This window comes from Nannospalax galili, unplaced genomic scaffold (genome assembly GCF_000622305.1).
Source record: "Nannospalax galili isolate Female #2095 unplaced genomic scaffold, S.galili_v1.0 scaffold553, whole genome shotgun sequence".
Lineage (NCBI taxonomy): Eukaryota > Metazoa > Chordata > Mammalia > Rodentia > Spalacidae > Nannospalax > Nannospalax galili.
This window is the reverse complement of record NW_008336313.1, coordinates 1,716,330-1,723,542: the sequence shown is the minus strand read 5'-3', so window position 1 is coordinate 1,723,542 and position 7,213 is coordinate 1,716,330. Positions and strand designations below refer to the sequence as shown.

The 7,213-nt window shown below is 43.1% G+C and overlaps 1 protein-coding gene across 2 annotated transcripts in view; it reads left to right on the top strand.

The window, feature by feature from the left end:
- The first annotated feature begins 1,894 nt into the window (after positions 1 to 1,894).
- Positions 1,895 to 7,213, top strand: part of Oma1 (OMA1 zinc metallopeptidase) — a 65,243-nt gene continuing 59,924 nt past the window's right edge. The window contains exon 1 of one of the 2 annotated variants that reach the window (XM_017797613.2): positions 1,895 to 1,963. The gene's annotated coding sequence lies outside the window, so the exon portion shown is untranslated. Of the gene's footprint in view, positions 1,977 to 7,213 lie in introns of both variants that reach the window. The other variant, XM_008831025.3, reaches the window with a different exon arrangement.

The following is a 7,213-nucleotide window of genomic DNA, read 5'->3' as shown; positions in this document are numbered from 1 at the left end:
CTAAATTCGAGTGAAATTGTTTCTTTGGTCTGTGATGACCCTCTCTATCTAGGGAGAGTGGAGATAGACACCCCCAGAAAAGCCAGGCAATAACACTTTCAACTAAACTTGATTAAAAGTTAGTTTAAAATACTATTATCTTTTAAAATTTTTAATGTTTCATTTTGTGTGTGTGTGTGTGTGTGTGTGTGTGTGTGTGTGTGTGTGTGTGTGTATGTGACAGTCGATGTAGCCCGGGCTGGCCTTGAATTTGTAGTCATACTCCTGCCTCAGTCTCCCAAGTGCTATGTTACTTATGCCCAGAAAACACCATAATCTTTAAACGAACTGCAAAATTAAATACTGATAAATTACTACTAATTATAAGATGGTGACCATTCTCTCAAATCCCACTTCTACTTCATTTGTCCTTAACCTTTTGTTGTTGTTGTTTAGCTTTGGAGATAGGGTGTTACCCTGTAGGCCAGGCTGATCTGGAATTTTCTATGTAACTCTGGCAGTCTGCTGTTGAATTCTTAGTGATCTTCCTACATCAGCCTCCCAAGAGCTGGGGTTATAGGCTTCAGCCGCCATGCCTGCATTCGTCACAAACTTTTGAAATGTTGATCTACTCCAGGGTTCTGATTCACAACTTCTGTTTTCTCTCAACCTGTCCACTCCTTCTAGGGAACCTCACATATGCAAAGTTCAAGTGGTAACCCACTTGCTGGTGATTCATGGGTTTATATTTCCAGCCCTCGTCTTACTCTGGAGTGAGAGTTTTGTTTTATGTCTGCCTATCGCTATTTCTATTGGTGATTGCAGATGTGGCACGTGCTCGCTCGTTCAGTAGTCCAAGGCTCCCTGTCTACCTTTTTCTAGCCCTAATACCATCACACCATAGCTGAACATTCCCGTCTTCATTTCCAAAAGTCACCAAATGATATTCATTTTATTATTACTGCCATGCACCTTGTCACACAGTACATAAAATTTGTTGAATTAATTAATGAATAATTAATGAACCAGTGAACATTTTTAGCTTTATGTGTTTCTTAGGTAGCCTATCAGGCAAACAGAATGATTAGTATCCTCATAAAACAGCATTCTTGGCCTATGGTGACTACAGCTAGCTCCTAAAGAACCAGGCCTTCCAGTATTCATACACTTCATTGTGCAAACCATTCCCACATTGAATGCGGTCTAAGGTTACTTATTAGCTCATGCCATGAATGCTATTGACCTCTTAAAACCTGGTTTTCCAAAAAGGTCACAGTGATCATAGTCATACTTTTTATTTATATTTTTATGTGCATGAGTGTATTGCCCGCATGCGAGTACACCCATGTCGTGCAATGCTGGTGGAGACCAGAAGAGGGCGTCGGATCCCCTGGAGCATGGTTGTTAGCTGCCATGTGGGTGCTGGGAACTAAACCTGGGTCCTCTGCCAAGAGTAGCCAGTGGTCTTAACCGCTGAGCCATCTCTCCAGCCCCTTCGGTCATTGTTATTGCATCCCCTTCACTCTGGGGCTCAGGCATGACTGCTAGTTAATAGTCTGGATGGAAGAACTAGTGATAACAACCACAGACACAACTATCAGTGTAGGGCAACCCCAGATCACGACCTCATAGTCCTCCGGCAGCCCTGCAGCGTCTTTTTGGGGCAGTAGTGGTTTAGAAACGACAGCAGGTACTTTGCCGGGATCATTGTTTAGAATACCCACCTCAGCTGTGGGAAGTACCATGGAAATAAGTGGGAGGTAGTTCCGGGAAAGCGGCTCAGTCTAGGGCTACCCTCCTCTGGCCACACGGGGGCGCCAGGACGCCGCGTTCCCAGGGCCGCTCTGGGCGTGGGCGGGGACTGCTCCGCATGGGCGGGGCAAGGACTCGGGGCGGTGGGGGGGCAGGAAGTGAGGGGCCGGGGCTTCTGGAGGGCGTGCGCCTGCGTGGAGTCGACCTCTGGAGTCCCACTCTGACCCCGCGTGTCAGTTCTCCCGGTGACCGCTCTGCGTTCTCGAGTTGGGCGAGGGCGCGGGCTGGGCTGGGGGCCGCGGGCCGGCGAGGGGGCGGGCGCGGCTAGGGCGGGCGGGAGCTGCAGGCGGACGGGCCGGGCGGCGGGCGTCCCTCCCTGCCGGGTGTTCGGAACGGTTTCCTGCCGGTGGCCGCCGCTCTGCTTCCTCCTGGCCTCGGCGCAGCAGATGGCTGCTCCTCGCCAGCCCTTCCCAAGAGCCGAGAAAAAGCTCTCGTGCCCACCGTGGGCAGGACCCCCAGGACATTTACAGCCGCCAGGATCCGGGGGTTGCTGATCGGTTCAAACACTTGTCTACAGGAATCACTTTCTATATGTACTGTTTACACGCCACCATCAGTGTAGCAGTGTTACCGTGCCGGGCGCACCCGCAGCAGAAACGTCAGTCCAGGGACCTGAAAGTCCCTCATTTGGAATTCAGGAGTTCAGCAACTCCAGTGACGGTCATCAAGGCCTTGGAGCCTCGCTAAAAGAATTTAGCTGGCGTTTGCAGCCAGGGTGCAGGGGTGCAGTGTTACATTTTGGAAGCTTAAGAGCCAAGTCTGCTAACTTCCAATTTTTTTTTTTTAAAAGCTGTCCATCATGTGTACTTAGTTTGAATGATTATTTTAAAGTGCATGTCCTATTTTTGCCCATCTGACAGCTGTTTCCATAGAAACTGGAGACGAAATAGTCATTTTCAGCAAGAGTTGTTAAAACTTGTCTTCCAGGCTTAGCTGTGCGCGCCAGTGAGTGCTGTCCTTGTTCATTCTGAGATGGCACTTGAAGAATTAAGGGTCTGAAATGTTCTTAGAGGCTAACAATCCAAATTGTTTAATTTTCTCACATCATTAATTTCGCAATCCCAGAAGTCTGCCAGCACTGTTTGCTGGCCTGCTGCAGTTCTTTGAAGCGGATGCGCCAGCCCTGAATCTTTGGTGTTGTGTAGTGTAGTGACTGGATCTTTGAAAATGTATAAATTGATATCTTCCCCGGTTTTTTAAAACCCCATTTTAAGGATAAATCAAGGATTAGAGGTTGCCAGCTACTGTTTTATTCTCGATGCTACTTGATTGTCAGTGATATAAATGATAACGATTTTAATTACGTACTGTGTGTGGCATTTGTTTCTACCTTCTGTCAGAATACTTCAAAAAATTTCACACTGTTCCGAGATGAGCAGTTTTCTTGTCATGAGCAGAGCTTAGCTAGTGAAGAGTGTGGGGCCCACGGATGAGAGCTTTTTTTTCTGAGGGGTGACTTAGCAATGGGTGAAGGGTAAGGTTGGCTGAGGGGGAAGCAGCATTATGTGCAAATTGAAGTTTACAGAAAATCAGTGGAAGTTACAGAAACAGTTGCTTGGGGTTTACAAAAGTAATATTCCTTTCACAAAAAGATGGATGACAGAAGTACAAAATCCCTCAAAACCACATGCTTCCACCCAAAATAATAAGTAGGTTGTGTATTTTTCTTGAGACTTATCTTGTAAACATCAGCATACTTTATCTTTATTAGTTTTACAAATTGAGAGGGGATTTTTTTTTCTCTGCCTTATATCTACCGTAGAGAATGGTGTCTTCACATAATAGTACACACTTATTAAATAATGAACAGAATAATCCAGAGGTCAAAAACTGAATGAAATAACTCACTATTTGGTCAAGAGAGCCAAATTTTATAACTTGGTTGCCACTGTTTCACATTAAATTGGAATTTGTGGCTTTAAAGTTTTGAAACATTTGGACATAAGGGGTAAGATTCTGTTATTCTTGTTGCACATGGCTTAAATACCTATGACCGTTCACATTAGTTTGGCATTGCTGAGTTTTGTCTGCATTGACCCTGCAAACCTATACCGCTCAGTATCGTCGCCACTGGTCACATAAACCTTGCTAACGTAATAAAAATGAAACATTAAGTTTCTCTGATGCACCAGTTCAGTAGGCACATGCAAGGGCTACCGTATTGGACAGCGCAGCAAACAGTGCTGCAGAATTTCTGTTTTGCAGTGTTGCTTTTGACCTTTGAGTTTTTCTCTCCTATCCTGTTATTTAGAAAGTTTTCTTTTTGTTTGTTTTGAGTATCTTGAACTCTGTCTCCCAAGTGCTGGCAATACAGGCCTTCACTGCAGGCCTGCAGTCCGCTTCAGAGTTCCTGCAAGTAGCACTTTCTGCTGCTGTTTTTAAATTAGCACATCTCTTTGTTGTGGCACAAAACTCTGCATTTTAATCTAATGCATAGTCTTAAGTAGTGTGGGACTTCATGTGAATCCTGGGGTTAGATTCTCTTGTCTGATTTGCATTTCTCAAAGATTGCTTTCGCTTTTTAAGGGACAAACTGGAGGAAGAGGTGTTGGTTAAGTAAAGCAGGGCAGTTAGAGTTTTGGAACTGAATCAGTGTAGAAAGTTGGGAAGTTTGTTCAGGAACCCTCAGATTGTTCAGTACCATGCATAGTATTGAAATGTGGTTAATTTGCATATAAACTTGGGCAACTGCTTCATACCATGAAAATGCCTTTGAGATCATTCATTTGCAACATACAGAAAGTCAAAGAGAAGGTATTGCTTTAGAGAGTTTATAAAGGTCAGTTAGATGTGGAAATGTCTAGGAAGCCCAAAGGCTTTTAGTCCTTCATTCATATTCATAATCTCTGTCTCTGTCTCTCAAACACACACACACACACACCTTTCCACTGTATATTCCGTTGTCCTTTCTGTGCTTACACTTCGCAGAGCTATTTATGTACAGGTCTTGTGCCTTTGTTTTGCTGTAGCACCGACTATAGACCCTTTCACCCGTCTTTACATTCCCATGTCAGATGCTGCTTTGTGTAAATTGTTTTCTGTGTTAGAGATCTGCTAGTTCTGTGGCCTTTAGGGACCAACAGGGCCTGTCGGCCCATTCACCAAATTGAAGCCTTCAGTGATGGGGCAAGTATCAAAGCCTCAGAAAATGATTAGCTGGGACGGAAAGAAAATGGCTTTGTATTGTTTTTGTAGTTTGATAATCTAGTAAATGAGCTTAGAATATACTTTTCCATTTGAAATAATTTTGACTTTTTTTTTCCATTTGTCCAGATGGCATAAGGATGATGGTTGCCTTCCGTAACTATCCCATTGCTCTGGAATAGCTCATCCTCTGGAGTTTTGTTTTTCAGAGTATGCAATACTCAGTGAGGAATTTCATATTATTTACCCCTAATAATCTTAAGTTCAGTTTTGGTTCCTTAAATAGACTACAACCTCCATAAGGACAAGGACTGTATTTCATGCTGTGCCTGTGACTTTCATATCACTCAGCCAAAGAAGAACCTTCCTAGATGCTCAAATATATGAGAATGGTCCCGTAAGACAACAGCAGAGTCAGAAATTCCTGTTGCCTGGTGACAGTTTGTCTGTTGTAATGTCGCCCAAGGAATTACCTGCCTGTTTGTTGCAGTGCTAGTGTAAGCAAACTTGCATTGCCTGTGGCATAAAAATATAGGACCTATACTTTATGTATTGTACACAATCTTGATAATGGTAACAACATGCTTCCTATTGTTATTTTAGACTGTAGTCCTACTTTTTAAAAAAATACTAATTTTATGTGTATGAGTGCATATTGCCTGCATGTAGGTAAGTGCACCCATGTCATGCAATGCCTGTGGAGGACTGTAGAGGCCATCAGATCCCTTGGAATTGGAGTTACGGACAGTTGTTAGCTGCCACATGGGTGCTGGGATTCAAACCTGGGTCTTCTGCAAGAACAACCAGTGTTCTTGACGGCTGAGCCATCTCTCTAGCCCCAGTCCTTCTACTTTTAAAGCTTGCTATAAGAAAGGATGCCCCATTAGAGCAGCAGCCTCACATTTCCCTTTTACTTCATTTCTTGATTGCATCAAGTGCATGTGGATTAACCCAAGCCATCTAAGTACTCTGTAAATACTCTGCTGTTTGTATAACAACACCACCTAACAATGCATTTCTCAGGATGCATTTCTGTTATTAAGCAACACAGGACTACAGGTTTTGAATTGATTTTCAGGCTTCATTATTATTATTGTTTTTTTTGTTTTTTTGTTTTTTGTTTTGAAATAAGGACTCCCTGTAGCTCCATCTGTCCTGGCCTGGAACTCTCTAGACCAGGCTGACCTCAAGCTCATAGCACCGCATAGAGATCTGCCTGCCTCTCTGCCTTCTGAGTGCTGGGATTAAAGGTGTGCACCACCATGCCCAGCTGCTGCTGCTGCTGCTCCTCCTCCTCCTCGTTGTTGTTGTTGTTATTATTATTATTATTATTGTTATTACTACCACTTTTCATCTTGGTTCTAAACAGAAGCTAGAAAACATCTTTCTAACTGCAAACTTTTATAGATAGTAACTCAAAGAAGGTTAACATGGCGTAGCTGCAGCTCTCTGCTGCTGCCTTGTCTCTTTAAGCGGCAGGTGCACGATCTAAGTTTTTTTTTTTTTTCTTGTGTGTGTTTCACTGAACTTCGTAGGTTTATGGGTTTATCTTTTCATTGAATTTGGGCAGGTTTTGGCCATTGCGTCTTCAGACATTTTTTTCCCCCTCTTAACCGCCCCTCCCTGCTTTTGAGGATTCCAGCTATAAGGGCATTCAGCCACTCCGTCCCCACCTCACCTGTGCCTCACCTGTGCTCTGTGCATTTCTCACCATCCCATTTTTGCTATGATATGTCCTTAACGCCACGAGCCTTTATTTCTCCAGTGCTCACTTTAACTGTAACTATCACCCAAAGTAGTTTTTATCTTCCATTTTTGTGGTTTTCTTACTTTGAAGTCAAATTTAAACTTAAAAAAAAAATTCATGTCTATAAAACATGCTGAATTTTTCCTCTAGCCTCTTTCACACATGGAATGTACTGATAATAACTGCTTGAATATTCTTAGCTACTAATACTGCATTTTTATTATTTAAAAGTTATTTTCTTTTGATATCTCCTAGTTATGTGTTTCTTGCTTCTTGTATTTCTGGTAATTAAATTTTTAAAATTTTATTTTTATTTTATGTATATGAGTGTACACCTCTGCTGTGCAATGCCTGCAGAGGCCAGAAGAAGGCATCAGATCCCCCTGGAACTAGAGTTATAGACAGTTGTTAGCTACCATATGGCTAACAGAGAACCCAGCTGGGGTACTCTGCAAGAGCAGCTAGTGCTCTTAACTGCTGACATCTCTCTCCAATCCCCCTGTTGATTTTATTTTATTAAATTTTTTTATT